Source organism: Equus caballus, chromosome 2 (assembly GCF_041296265.1).
Source record: "Equus caballus isolate H_3958 breed thoroughbred chromosome 2, TB-T2T, whole genome shotgun sequence".
Taxonomy (NCBI): domain Eukaryota; kingdom Metazoa; phylum Chordata; class Mammalia; order Perissodactyla; family Equidae; genus Equus; species Equus caballus.
The window spans coordinates 124,242,198-124,257,998 of record NC_091685.1 but is presented as its reverse complement, the minus strand read 5'-3'; the positions used below and the strand labels follow the sequence as shown (position 1 = coordinate 124,257,998).

The window sequence follows — 15,801 nt, the reverse complement described above, 5'->3', positions numbered from 1 at the left end:
TTTAGTTAGACTGAATAAGAGAAAGAGAGAGATGACTATAAAAATTAACTTAAAATGATCAAAGACCTAAACATAACAGGTAAACTATAAAACTCTTAGAAGAAAACAAAGGTGAAAAGCTTTATGGCCCTGGATTTGACAATGATTTCTTAGATATGATACCAAAAATAGGCAACAAAAGAAAAAAATAGATAAGTTGGACTTCATCAAAATTAAACACTTCTGTACATCAAAGGTCACAATCAACAGAGTGAAAGGCAACCCACAGACTGGGAGAAAATATTTGCTAGTCAGATATCTGATAAGAGATTAATATCCAGAATATATAAAGAACTATAACTCAACAACAATAAAACAAATAACTAGATTCAAAAATGAGCAAAGGGTTTGAATAGACATTTCACAAAGAAGATATACAAATGGCCCATAAGAACATGAATAGATGCTCAACATCACTAATTTATTAGGGTTATGCAAGTCAAAATCACAATGAAATACTACTTCATGTCCATTAGAATATCTATTATCAAAAAACCCCAGGAGGGCTGGCCTGGTGGCGCAGCAGTTAAGTTCGCATGTTCTGCTTCTCAGTGGCCCACGGTTCACCGGTTCAGATCCTGGATGCAGACATGGCACTGCTTGGCAAAAGCCATGCTGTGGTAGGAGTCCCATGCATAAAATAGAGGAAGATGGGCATGGATGTTAGCTCAGGGCCAGTCTTCCTCAGCAAAAAGAGGAAGATTGGCAGTAGTTAGCTCAGGGCTAATCTTCCTCAAAAAAAAAAAAAAAAAAACAACCCCCAAAACCAGGAGATAAGTATTGTTGAGGATGGGAGAAATTGGAACACTTGTGCATTGCTGGTGGGAATGTATGATGGTACAGCCATTGTGGAAAACAGTATGATGGGTCCTCAAAAAATTAAATATAAAATTACCATGTGGTCCTGAAATTCCACTTCTGGGCACATACCCAAAATAAGTGAAAGCAGGGACTTAGACAGATATTTGTACACCCCTGTTCATAGTAGCTTTATTCACAATAGCCAATAGGTGGAAGCAACCCAAGTGTCTGTCAGTGGGTGGATGGATAAACAAATTGTAGTATATACATGTAATGGAATATTATTCAGCCTTAAAAAAGGAAGTTCACACACATGTTGCAACATGAATGGACCTTGAGGACATTATGCTAAGGAAAATAAACCAATCACAAAAAGACAAATACTGTAGGATTCCATGTATTTGAGGTTCTTAGAGTAGTCAAATTCATAGAGACAGAAAGTAGAATGATGGGTGCCAGGGGCTGGTGGGAGGGGGAAATGGGGAGTCAGTGTTTAATGGGTACAAATTTCAGTTGGGGAGATGAAGAAGCTCTGGAGATGAATGATGATGATGGTTGCACAACAATGTGAATGTACTTAATGCCACAGAACTGTACACTTAAAAATAATTAAAATGATAAATTTTGTGTTCTGTGTATTTTACCACAATAAAAAAATGATTTAAAAAAATCCAGAGGAAAAAAAATAATGCATTTGTTCAAAAATGCTGCTGATGGTAAAAGCAAAAAATAAAGACAATAGTTTCCATATCGTGTAAAATAGAAAACAAAGGAGACAGCCAGGAGGAATCAAAGGCAGAAAGCATCACAAGACAGCACAAGTCTGATGGAGAAAAGACGCAGTGCATCTGGGTAATATAGTTAATAAGACACTCCTAAATTCTGTTCTGCTCTGTACCCTGCAGTGTAGACATGCGAGGACATACAGTCTGCCCTCCACATACGCCGTTCCGCATCTGTGGGTTCAACTGACTGCAGATTGTGTAAGTACTATGTGTGGGGATACAGAGGGCCAACAAAGGGACTTGGGCATCTGTGGATTTGGGTATCTGCGGGCGGGTGGAGGGGGATCTTGGAACCAATCCCCAGTGGATATTGAGGGACGACTGTATATTCTTTTTCAAGTGATGAAATTTTTTTGTACATTTCAGTGCATTTTCTAAAATATTCTTGAATTTCTTATAGGAAAATGTTCACAGAAATGTTTGTTTTCCCTTTGGATTTTAGCATGATTCTTGCTAGTTCTGTGATTTTTTTCCCCTTGAATAGAGTCGGCTCAGATGCACAAGTCTGAGCCCGTCCATACTCTGATCTGGACGAGAAAGATAAATTGCTGTGCATATCCCACGGCCTTCAGAACCGATTCCAGATCTTCCCCTCCGTTGAGTAATCTCAAATCAAAAGGAAATCAAACTGTTCTCTAAATTGGGTAATATATGAAAAAGTAAATATTCCCAACATGCACTGCACTGGTCCTAGAATCTTTCTGTCTCCACCCTTGAAGCAGGTATCAAGGTGATACAGGTGATGGGATGTCCCAGAATGCACCACTCCCCTACTAGTTATCCTTATGTTTCTTCTTATAAATTGTGTTTAAATAGCTTTAGAGAGTTGTTTAAAGACATATAGATAATGTGGCTAATTTCTCCTCTGCTTGGCTCAAAGCATAGTTAAAATATATTATATGATAGCAATTATTTTTTCAGCTAACATCTGTACCTTTTTTAGGAACTATGCAAGTTGTTCTTGTTCAGAGGGTGGTGCATATGGTATGTGGCAGAATGATGTACTACTCAACTCGACCCCATAGGGAGAGACGTAATGTCAGGGGATTGCACCCTGGGTGGAAAGAATGGACAAGAGCATTGAATGAGTTAAGAAGTCAGTGTGGATTTCTGCCTGATTTCCTCAGGGCGTTGTTTCTTAGGAACAAGCCTTTCTTGCCTCACCCAATCTCGTCGCCTCTGCAGTCTCATAGCGCTTTGTTGAGACTTTTCCTATAGGACTTCTACGGCACTTATTTGCTTGCTTGTCTTTTCAGTTGCTGAGTCTTATTTTTCTTTCTTTCTTCTTTGTTTGTACCTAACATTGAGTGGGTGCTCAATAATTTTCTGAGTGGTTGAATGAGTTTTTTAGGACAGGAAGTCAAAGAGGAGGAAGAATATTTGTAGAGGAATTTTGCTTTTTTAAATGATTCAACTTACCTGTAAGACTTAGTTTGATGAAATTATACCCTGCTTTATTAGTACTGCTGATTTGAAGGAAATGAATTAGATTAACGACTTTCCAACTTTTTAGCATGTTAGAATCATCTAAAGAGCTTTTCAAAATCACAATGCCCAGGTAGCTGTCCAAGTGTGCCCAATAGACTGGCAGCCTTGGAATTACCTGGGAACTGGTTAAACATTGTTCTCAGGTCCCTCCCCGGACCTACTGAGGCAGAATGGGCATTTTAATAAGATGCTTGTGTGATTCAGATGCAGATTAAAATTTGAGAAGCACTGATCTAGAGCATTTGCTGATAATCATCTACCATGTTATTTGAATAGTTTTAGCAATGTAGATTTTTTTTGCCATTAAATTTATTTTTATTTTTATTATGAAAATAAATCTAATTGATCAATTTTTATAAATGTGGCCTCTAAGAATGGTTAGTTAATGGAATTCTTAGCTTTCTTGTGTCTGGCGATAGGATTTCTCTGCATGTAGTTAGGCATCCGTTTAACAGTAACATGATCCTGTCAGTGTTACATAATGAAGGACTATCTATCGTATTCCTGACCCACAGTTCCTTTGCCCTTTGCAGCTAGACAATTTATCTCTGTTGGCTGGCTCATTTTTGCCTGAACCGCATGACTGATCGCGCACTGAATCCAGCCCTTCGTGTGTTCAGCATTAGGTTGGCCTTGTTGAAGACAGTCTGTGGGACCACTCAGGAGGTTTTCACTTGGTTCTGCTTCTTCCTGAAACCCTCAAATGATATTAAGGGATGAAAAATAGCATAAATTAGGATAATCAAGAAAACACTTTTGGAAGTTAGAAAGCAGACAGACGAGTGGCAGCTGACTTGTACTTGAGAAAGTTAACTGGTTTTTTTTTTTAAGTGTGTATTTAAATATTTGTGAACATGCATTCTTAGACATTATTCCTGTTTCTTTTTTGTTTTTTTTTTAAAGATTGGCACCTGAGCTAACAACTGTTGCTAATCTTTTTCTGCTTTTTCTCCCCAAATCCCCCAAGTGCATAGTTGTATACTTTAGTTGTGGGTCCTTCCAGCTGTGGCATGTGGGACGCCACCTCAACATGGCCTGACGAGCAGTGCCATATCCGTGCCCAGGATCCAAACCAGTGAAACCCTGGGCAGCCGAAGCATAGCGCATGAACTTAACCACTCAGCCACGAGGCCAGCCCCCAAGAAAATTAACTGTTAAGATTGCTGTGGAGAAAGCCCAAAGCATGCCAACTTACGCTACCGAGCCCAAAGTCTCAACACTTGTCAACCAGTTACCTTCCAGGTCAGAGTAAATATGATGAATTGTTTGAAAACTAGGTGAAGGATGAGTTGGACTCTTTGGTTTCTCCCTCTACTTTGTGCAACTAGGAGACTGTCTCTCCCCTGAGAAAGCCAGAGGCATATTCTTTCTACTGGGGGGCTTGGTCCCAGCTGGGAGGGGGCACTCAGTGAAAAGGGAGTTTAAGCGAAGGTTTATGTTATAAATATTGAGATTCCCAGTCTTCTTCCCATGTCTCTTTCACAGAGTGCTAGGGAGAAGCTTATACTTTGTAGGAAGCAGATTTATGATGTGTCCTCTGGGATTCTGAACAGCATAATAGAAAAGATCTAAGGATAAAGATGTCAAGGTTTTTTAATTGAAATGACCCCATAGATTGTCTTACAGCCAACGGATGATGAGTCACTTTCATACAGACAGCTTTTTCAGGTCCCATACGTAAATTTGACTACAGACCTGCCTTAGAGATGCTGTGGGTGAGGATCACCGCAATAAAGCTAACAGCAGGGCAAACCCCGTGGCCAAGTGGTTAAGTTGGAACACTCCACTCTGGTGGCCCAGGGTCTCGCTGGTTCGGATCCTGGGCGCAGACATGGCACCGCTCATCAGGCCATGCTGAGGCAGCATCCCACATGCCACAACTAGAAGGACCCACAACTAAAATGTACAACTATGTACTCGGGGGATTTAGGGAGAAAAAGGAAAAAAAAGAGATTGGCAACAGTTGTTAGCTCAGGTGCCAATCTTTAAAAAATTTTTAAAAAAGCTAACATAGCAATAAACTGAGTTACACAAAGTTTTGGTTTCCCAGTGCATAAAAAAGTTATGTTTACACTATGCTGTAGTCTATTAAGTGTGCCATAATATTATGTCTAAAAGAACAATGTACATACCTTAATTAAAAAATAGTTTATTGCTTAAAAATGCTAACCATCATCTAAGTGTTCACCAGGTCATAATCTTTTTACTGGTGAAGGGTCTCGTAAAAAACATGATGCCTGTGAAGCACAATAAAGTGAAGCAGGATAAAATGAGGTATGCCTGTAAATAACAAAAGTACATCAGGTATTTAAGGAAACAGAGGCCAAAGCATAAGTAACTTGGAGGAAACACACGATCAGGGTAGCAAGTGAGAGTATCGCATCTGTTGGATAATAACAGGATGCTGAAAAACAACAAACAATAGTGAGAAAACAAAGAAAGTCTCATGGAAATTATAAATATGATAGTGGAGTTGAAAAATTCATTAGAAGAGATGGAAGATAAAATTGAGGTACTTCCCAAGAAAGCAGAGCGAAAAGGTAACTAGATAGAAAATAAGATAGGGGAGAAGATTAGAGGACTAGTACAGAAAAGCCAGCATTAAAATCGTAGGAATTTGAAAAGGGAGGACAGACAAAATGGAAGAGAGGAGCTTAATCAAAGACGTAATTCAATAAAATTTTCCAGAACTGGAGGACATGGTCTCCTTTAGTGTAGGGCACACCAAACACACTTACCAAGAGCTCTGTGCAACGCAAGAACACAAGAACAAATAAAGATCACCACACAATTTCAGAACTGGTGTGAACAGCCCAACCCCAGTGTGTTGTTCGCCTTTCCTTTTTAAAAGAGGTTTATATGCAGTCAAATTTATAAGGGATTTTTTTATGCTTTCTGCCTTTGGTGCCATGCTTGGAAGTACCTATCCCACTCAAATATTATAAAATGAAGTGCATCTATGCTTTCTTTCTTCTGAATTGCTTTTGTTTAAGATGTCAGGTAGACTGTAACTTTAATTTAATTTTTGCAAAATAAATAGAAGTATCCACATTATTTACTGAGTAACTCATGTATTTCTTACTGATTTAACAGTCCAAATTTACTGTAAAAAGTCACATGTCTGTATATTTCATGTAATGTAATATAGAAATACAGTATATTTGGTTTCTTGAATATTTCTTCTATTTACTGCTCCATCTTTAAAGTAGCTTTCATAGTTGGCTGGACAAGTATTCCCTTTTAACTTCCTTTTTCAGAAATTCCCTGGCTATTCTTATGCAAAATTATTTTGGCAAAAGAATTCTGGAAACATTTTTCCAACAGTAAAACAAAAATACAAAATACTCGTTGGATTTTGATTATTAAATATTAAAGTTGAAGCTGAAATTGGACAGAGCTGGCACATCTGTAACACTGAGTCTTCCTTTCACGAGCGTAGAATCTCATTTGCAGTTTTAAGATCTCTTAAATATCCCTAATTAGAATCCATAACGTTCTTCACATAGTCACTTACATTTCTTTTATAATCCTACATATTTTATGTTCTTTTTTTGTTATACATGCAATATATTACTATATTAACTAATAAGTGGAGAATACAGGGAAACGTGTGTGTGAGGGTTGTGTGTGTGTGTGCATACACATGCATATGCTTGTGTTTTTAAAGTATTTACCTTATTTTACTCTTGTGTCAGTATGACATTTCTTTATTTATTCCTTTGGGTTTTTCAGGTAGATGGCCATATCAACAATAATAGTTTTGCCACTTCTTCTTATAACTCCTGGGCTTCAACCTCACTAAAGATCCACAAATAAATCTCTTGCTCATTCACTGGTCACCACATGCCATTTCTACCTCGTGAAAGGTTTTCCCTCTCTTTTAATTCCTAATAAGTCCTTAGTTTATGTCTTAGCACCAACCTTCAGCATTTTTGAAGACTGGGTCACAGGACCTGCCTGTGGGTTCCCACGTGCCCATGCCTATTGGAAGGCATGGACACTGAATTGAAATTGTCTAATTACTTGCCTCTCTCTTCTGCATTGTACCTACCGGGAATGTGTCCTATCTCGTGTTTTGCCAGATGTTTGAAACAAAGATTCTTAAGTACTGTTTCTTTGATAAGTCAATAAAATTTGGCAAATAAAGCTTTAATGAGTACTTATTGTAAGGTAGGCATTGTCCAAGTGCTTAACCTATATTCCTTATTACATTTCGTAGTTAAAGCAGCAAGCAGAATCTAATATCTCTATTTAACAGATAAGGAAACTGAGGTTCAGATACAGTGAGGTTACAGCTAGTATGGTGAAGGTAGGTTTCAAATTCATGTACAGAAAAGAAAGAATGAGAAACCAAACTACGGTATTATTAATAAGAATAGAGATAAAAAGACAGATTTAAGAGAGAGTTATAAAGTAGAATTGGCAAAATTGGTGACTAATTGGCTATAGAAATTCAGGAAAGTTAGAAGTCAAGAGCGATTGTCACGTTTCTTATTTTAGGACACTGCATTCCCAGCAGGAGAAGATAGGACCATCCGAGATGATGGGGAATCGAGGAATTCTAGTTTGTACATCTTGAGTTTCAAGTATCTGTGGGATGTCTAAGCGGATCTCTCTGGAAGGCAGTTAATAAATGGGCTGCTGCTCAGTGGGAAAATTAGGTCAGAGGCCTGGGATCTATACTAAGAGCACTTTAAAACACTGAGCACCAGAACAAAGTTATATAAAGTAATACTTAGGGACTAATAACATGCATTTAATGCTAAAACATCTTAACTCGAAATAGTGTTGAAAAGGATAATAAATTTAAAAGAAATGAAATTATAATATAATTAAAGAATTCCCTGAATGCTGGACAGGGGTTCAAAATTGAGACTGAATGGAGCGGTATAACTCTATTATCATGGGGGAGAGAGTTGAAATAACTAGAAAGCCACTGAGCAGAGAAAATCCATCTTGGAACCTGGAAATTTACCTACTATAAAATGATAAAAGGCCCACTGACTGACAAGCATTTCAAAGCTCAGCCTAGAGAATGAGCTGAATAAGATGGGGTGCTATGAAGTCAACCCCTGACCAGGGACAAGTCTAGTCAGCTCTGCCAGCTCTGGGGAACCCTGTGAAAAGCAGCCTTTTTATGCTGCCCATCTGCTGAAAAGATGGGTTTGCTCATGGCTTGTTCGTGTCAGGCTGCGAATCCTCGGCAGAAATCCTCTGTACCTTTGATGGTTTCACTGGCTTACTCCTTTTGCCCTGCTTCTCTTGACGTAGAGGTAAATCAGTATTGTCCACTGCGGTACCCTTCTCCATCCTTAGGAAGTTCAACAAATTGAGTCACATTTACCTACTAATTCACATTATAAGTTAAATATGCCTCACCTTCTTGAATTATCTGGCTTCGCTCTCCAATGGAATTCTAGGTTTTACCTTTCAAATTTGCATTTCTCAATTGATCCATGCCTTAAGAACACATTTCCATATACTAGGGTCAGCGTGGTAGACGAATACTTTCTTGAGGTGGTAAAACTTATGTAATAATATTATCACTCTGTAAATAATCATCTGTATTGTAGGTCTGGATTTTAACATTGTAGTGTTTTTTGGTTTTGCTTTGTTTGGTTTTTATAGTGGTGTGCAATGGTAAGGAAAATTTAACAAATAAGGGGGGAGCCAAAAACACTTCCCCAAGCTCATCTGGCGGAGACTCATTGTCCTTTTGGTTACCTACAAATTTACAGGATGACCTGTTAGCACATCCAACTTTCAAATGTGTAATGATAAAGAGGCAGAAAAACATGTTTCTCAAGGATCTTAATGTGCTATATTAGAAGAGGAACACCAGCTGTACTTAGAAAAGATCCAATACAAAAGAGAAGCATAGGGGCCAGCCTGGTAGTGTAGTGGTTAAGTCCACGTGCTCTGCTTCCGTGGGCTGGGGTTGGTGGGTTCGGATCCCAGGCTTGCACGCGGCTCATCAAGCTATGCTGTGGTGACGTCCCACATACAAGATAGAGTAAGATCAGCACAGATGTTAGATCAGGGCCAATCTTCCTCACTGAAACAAACAAAACAAAACACAAAAAAGGGAAGCGCAGTTAGGACAATGGGAAGAAATGGTTTCAACTGAACATTGGACCTCCCTAACTCTGAGATAAACTGTTGTTCAGTAGTTCGCAAACTCCCCTCAGCTCATTGATTATTCTTGGCTGAAAGACAACGAAGCACTGTAACATATCTGCTTCCAGGACCATTTCCCTATCCAAAAATTTATTCTTTTTTTTTTCTAAATTTTTTTTAAAGATTTTATTTTCTCCCCAAAGCCCCCTGGTACATAGTTGCATATTTTTAGTTGTGGGTCCTTCTAGTTGTGGCATGTGGGACGCCGCCTCAACATGGCCTGACGAGTGGTGCCATGTCCACACCCAGGATCCGAACCAGGGAAACCCTGGGCCGCCACAGCAGAGCACACAAACTTAACCACTCAGCCACGGGGCTGGTTCCCCCAAATTTATTCTTATTACTATCATTATTTTTTTAATGCCAGATCCACTAAATGTTGAAAGTAATGAACTCCATATCTTTTATTTCTTAAGGTCAGTGTCAGCTTTTTTGGGGGGAATATAGCATGATATTATAATACATAATATAGTATGTCATGTATTACTTATCTAGTGTATTATAATAATACATATAATAATACTGTTATAGCAATATTATGACAAGACGTGGGAGTCAAAGATCTGGTCTGAATCTCAGTTTCATCTTTTACTAGTTATGTGATTTTGAACAAAGCATTTAACTTCTCTAAGCTTCAATTTCCTCACGTTTAAGTGGGGTTTATAATATCTCTCTGTAAATATGGGTAAAGATTAAACGAGATAATGTATATGAGTTATCTTTCGTTAATACATGATAGTTATTATTATCAGAGATATTTATTTAATCAAATCACACTAAAGAAAAGATACAAAGCACAGAATCAGTATAGTACTTTGGGGAATATTTGTCCAGATCTTGAAGAGTGACATTAACATTAATTTTGATAAGAATATTGCAAAGACATAAATTGCCAAAATTTAGTTTTTCCCCTGAGCAAATTTATGAGTAGTTTATTAGCAGAGAGAAAATAATATTAAACAATATTCTGCTACATTAATGCTGTTCTCTCCTGTCATTTATGTGATACTGAAAGATCTTCTGAATACATAAACTGTTAGTATATTTTGGAGACTTATTAGAGGATTTTCTTCAGATTAGGGTTCTGTGAAAGAACTTCTGGAATATATAAATGTGCAGACTGAATCATTCTGAAGACCCCTTTGAGTTCACTCATGGTTTTCCACTCATGTTGAGGATGTCTCCCTAAGCAGAAAATTGGAATTATAGGGGAAAAAGAAAAATGGAGACGAGACCTCGTGGTTCCCTTTGTCTGGGGCCTGCCCACGGAGCTCTTTGTTGGGGCGGCTGGCTGTCAAAGATTCCTGTTACTGTGGCAAAGACTGCCCCTGAATAATGACTCTTGTAATGAGCCTTTGCGTAAGGACAGTGAAATACTTCACACTCACCAATTGTTAACTAAATGAAGTGTATCCTTATTAAAAGTAATTTTTTAAAGACAGGTTCAGTGATCTTCCATGGGAGAACCAAAAGCACCTCCCAAACCTGACAGATGCCACATCTGAATAATTGTCTTTCTGAATGCCGGCCTTCATCTAATACAGGAATGGCGATATGAAAAATCATGGTATTGCTTGATGCATTCGTTCTTGTTATTTACTGTTATCTATCTCAATTCTACAGACCATACTCATAGAATTTTTGAATTCATAGTTAGCTATTAGGCAATTCTTATGTAAAAATAAAATAAAATGAGATGTGATTAAATATAATCTCAGAATATATCTCATATTGAAAATAGTTTTAAAATGTTTTGAAGAGTCTAGATATTTATATAATAAGCCTATAGACAGTTATTTACTGTTTTCAGACTCCAGTACTATTAAAATTGCCTTGGAAATATGACTTCATATTAATTACCTTTCAGTTATCTGGTTCAGAAACAGCTAAATTCACATAGGAAGTAGATTAAAAATACATCATATTAAAGTGTTTGATTAGTGTTGATTAAGCTCTTTGTATCCTCCTGCTTCGAGTTAATTTGCTTTGCTACTTACGGCTTTGTTACTTATTTTGCAAAAAACTAAAAATAAAAGTTAAGTGGATTATATGGGTTAGAATACAAACAATAAAATAAAACAGTTCATTCTCTCTCTACTTCTTCACCCTGTTTCATTTTTGCCAACAACACTGATTGTCTATTTTACTACATTCATTGACTCTTCACTTCTTTATTGTCTCTCCCCTCCATGAAGGTGAACTCCATGTGGGCAGGGTCCGTCTCTTACACCACTGTTATCCCCAGTGTCTATAACAGGGCCTGGCACACCACGGGTGCTCAAAAAGTACACGACGAATGAAGTAAAGAGGGGATGAGCTGGTTAGCCCATACTCTGTACCTGACCGATAAGTCAGAAGCTATAGTTCATCTTTATTTTATTTTCAGAATGAAAGAGATGAGAAAAATAGATAAATGGGACTACGTCAAACTAGAAAAGTTCTGCATAGCAAAGGAAGTATCAGTGGAGTGACAAGGCAAGAATGGGAGAAAATATTTGCAAATTATATGTCTGTTAAGGGATTAATTTCCAAAATATGTAAGGAAATGCTACAACTCAAATAGCAAAAACACCAATAACCCAATTTAAAAACGGGCTAAGAACTTGAATAGACATTTCTCCAAGGAAGATATACAAAAGACCAACAGGTATATGAAAAAATGCTCAATGTCACTAATCCTCAGGGAAACACAAATCAAAACCACAATGAGATATCACTTCATACCTGTTAGGATGGCTGTTATCAATAAAACAAAAGACAAATATTGGAAAATTTGTGGGGAAACTGGAACCCTTGTGCGCTGTTGGGAATGTAAAATGGTGCAGCTGCTGTGGAAAACAGTGTGGAGGTTCCTCCAAAAATTAACAATAGAGCTATCATATGATCCAGTCATTCCACTTCCGAGTATTTATCCAAAAGAATTGAAATCAGGATCTCAAAGAGATATTAACACTTCCATGTTCGCTGCAGCACTGTTCACAATGTCCAAGATGTGAAGTAACTTAACCGCCCATCAATGGATGAATAGATAAAAACATATGGTATATATACAGTAAAATATTTTCGGCCTTAAAGAAGAAGAAAATCCTGCAATATGTGACAACATAGATGAACCTGGAGGGCGTTATACTAAGTGTAAAAGCCAGTCACAGAGGGACAGATACTGCATGATTCCATGTATGTGTGGTTTCTAAAAGAATCAAACTCAAGGAAGCAAAGAATAGAGTTGTAGCTGCCAGGGGGCATGGCTAACAATGAGTGTAAAATTCCAGCCATGCAAGGTGAGTTAATTGCAGAGATCTGCTTGCAACATTGTGTGCATGCATGCCAATACTGTATTGTACACTTAAAAATCTGCTGAGAGTAGATCGCATGTTAAGTGTTCTTACCACAATAACGTTTTTAAAAAAGAGTGGAGGAGCCGACAGGATAAAGCTCTACTGGGGAGTCTTCGGGTTTCGAAGAGAGACAGCTTTGCGTAGCAACGTGTGTTTATATCTACAGTTTAGCAACAAAACGATCATAGATGATTGCAGTGATGATGTTGGTTGACCTTATTAGCTGAATTTCAACCTATGCTCCTGGGTCTTGGTCAATTTTACTGCTGTGTAATTGGCCTCCAGCTGATTGGTTCAAATAAACATAGTCAGAAAGGTTCTATTTTGTTCCTGCTGCTTAGTGTGAGTGGGCTCCCATGAGCTTCAGAAGGAATGAAAGGAGAAAACAATTAATTCTTCTCTGGAAAAGGTAACAGATGTTTCTTATGGTATCAGGTGACGAAGGAAGCAAAGTCCATCTGGTCATTAAGACCTAAAACATAGCTGTATGATTTATTTAGAGGAGAGTTGACACTAGTGACTCTGGAAGGGATGGGTACTTATGTTTAACTTTTACTAACATTTCAGTAGTGACGAGAAACCAAAATTAAACTAGCAGGTGTTATTAGGTGCATTCTGGAAGGGAGGTATTTCTTTGTGGAGGATGGGTGGAGGAGGGCTTTGCTCATGAAATATGCTGCCTTGTTTCAGGATTTTAAATATCTTAAATCCATATAGTTTTTGATTACTACCCATAAATGTAGGATGGAGAGACTTAACTTGAAGTATAAGTACATAGAAATCTCACAATTAAAAGTAACATTTCAACCACAATAATAAGCTTATTACCATGCTGATGATCCAGGTTGCCTGTTCTCCAGCACCATCACAAGTTGAATTCTGACAGGATAGCTGAGTTTAAAACATTAGGTATTTGAGTTCCTCGTTCCGGTAAAAAGCTTATTATTTTCAGAATTAGCTCTTTTTTGTTAATTATGCATCATTATCATTTTTATACAACATTTTATAATTTTATAGCCCATAGAATTCATTTCATGATTTTCTTCCCTTAAACAGTTTTATCTTCATAAATAAGAAATGTTCTTTTGGAAAACATATCTGTTATGTAAATCTGCCCCACCTTTGAAGATTTATAACCAGGAGGGAAATTGAATATCTACTTAGAAATGAAAAGATTCCCAAGTTTTTAGTGTCTTTTTCTAAGTTATTAGAATATTGAAATCTTCCAATTTAAGAGAATTCTCTTTTGTGTTTATTTACTTTTCTTGATGGGTTCCAAAGATAAATTTAGGCATTAGTTGAGCTCAGCTATGCTCTTTAACTTCCTTCCTGTGAAATATACTTCCTGGGTGTGATGATATTTTGTGTGAAGCGATTTCCCTTGTCTCCTTATTTGGGGATTATGCTTCCCAGTTTGAAATTCTCTCCCATATGGACAGTTTCTCTCAGTGCACGTTATTAACCACCTCCATTATCACACAGAAGTGATGATAATAGTGGGACCTGCTTCAAGATACAGGCAATGAGGAAAACTGAACACTTAGATCGTTTTATTCTTCTTCATTGGCCAGCTATCAGATTCTAATGTTGAGGTTGGTTTAGGTGCAGGATGTAAAGGGGAACTTTTAACTAGAACAGACTGAAAGAGTAAGAAATGCTATACTGTCCAAACTCAGGAGCCTCATGGCTCTAGGAAGTCGCTTTCATTCAACAAGAAACTGGATACGAAACTGATCTTTTTCTCCCGGAACTTACAGTCTGGTTGAGAAGACAGATACAAACAATGAGTGCAGCAAAGATGGCAATGAGTGCTGTAACAGGGGTAAAATCCAAGTCTTGAGGGAGTAGAAGGAAACATACAAATCATGATGAACTGTGTTTGTGAGGGTCTTGCTGAGAAAGGGGCATTTGCGTTATGATTTGAAACGTGCCTGGGGTTTTTCAGGCAGTTGTAGGTGTTAGGATGGCTTCAAAGGTCTCGGGGGAGGGTTCTAATGTCCAGAATCTCAGCTGCTCCGGAGTTGAGTGATGTGTGGACTGCATTTTATCTAATTAATGGAGTCACCCCATGATAACCCCCTGACCTTTCACTTTCTCCCAAGATGATCTGTGGTCCAGATAATCCTGGATCTTGGCTGACCCACCTGATGATGCTGAACAGTAACAGGTAGATTCTTTGCTTTGTGCCGAAAATTAAAGGTGGCATGAGCTCACAGGAGAAAACCAGAAGAGAAATTCCAGGGAAAAGCTAAAGGTGTTTTTCCAGGTAAGTTGTTTTCCCCTGCCTCGCCACACCACTAATCTGAGGTCAGGTTTGATATGAGTCGGTAAATTCATTAGGTTTGGCCAGAAGGTGGAAGAATTGGGAGAAAACTTGGGAAATTATATAATTATTGGGACTGTTAAATGTTCTCTTTTGCATGAGGACTCGGGTGGATCCTTGCTTGACTTCCGTGGCACTCTCAGGTACGTCAGGTATTCTGCCTTTGACCGAGATATGGCATTGCCATAGTTTCCTTTTCTACACTCAGCCAACAGAGCTTGCTGGAGAAAAGTTACTAAACTCAAAATCATCCATTTCATTTAGACAAAGTCTTCTTCTTAGACTAGTTTGGTGAGTATTTACCCCACCTTCCTTTAGGAATATCTTATTTCTGTAGAGTTTGCCAGCTTCCAAGCAAAACCTTCAGCTATTTTACCCTGCTAATCTATTTGACATGCTTACAAATGTCTGAAATTTTGTCACACCCAATTCAGGCTGACCTCTGGAACTCCTGCCCCCAATATTTAGTAAGTTAAACTATACTCAAAAAAACTAGTTAATTGGCTCCCTCAGGGACACACAGAAAATCAGATAGTCCTCTGCTTCTGATTCACTGAGGAGCACTTTGTGTAGTCACTCATCCACTTGCAGAAAGCTGGAAAATTATTACCATGTGGGCAGAAAGAAGTAAGAATTACATTTACTTGTTATAGCATGGGTGACTAATTTAAATGCCTTCAGGGACCAGGCAGGTGACAAAAGCGCCGGAGCTGGCAAGTGAAACTCAATAGGTAGTAGTGGTGAGACATATTACGGACTTATGCCACCTTAATGTGTTCAAAATTTTAAAAATTGTATTGAGTGGACCCTAAAATATGTCTGTGGACCAAATGTGCCTCAAAAACTGAGG

At 38.1% G+C, this 15,801-nt stretch overlaps 1 long non-coding RNA gene across 1 annotated transcript; it reads left to right on the top strand.

Annotated features, from left to right (window-relative positions):
* Nucleotides 1-1,744: 1,744 nt before the first annotated feature.
* LOC138923107 (uncharacterized) lies at nucleotides 1,745-15,164 on the top strand. Its single transcript, XR_011436314.1, has 3 exons — nucleotides 1,745-1,823; nucleotides 14,731-14,894; nucleotides 15,054-15,164. It is a non-coding gene; the product is annotated as an uncharacterized lncRNA (long non-coding RNA).
* The last annotated feature ends 637 nt before the right edge of the window (nucleotides 15,165-15,801 follow it).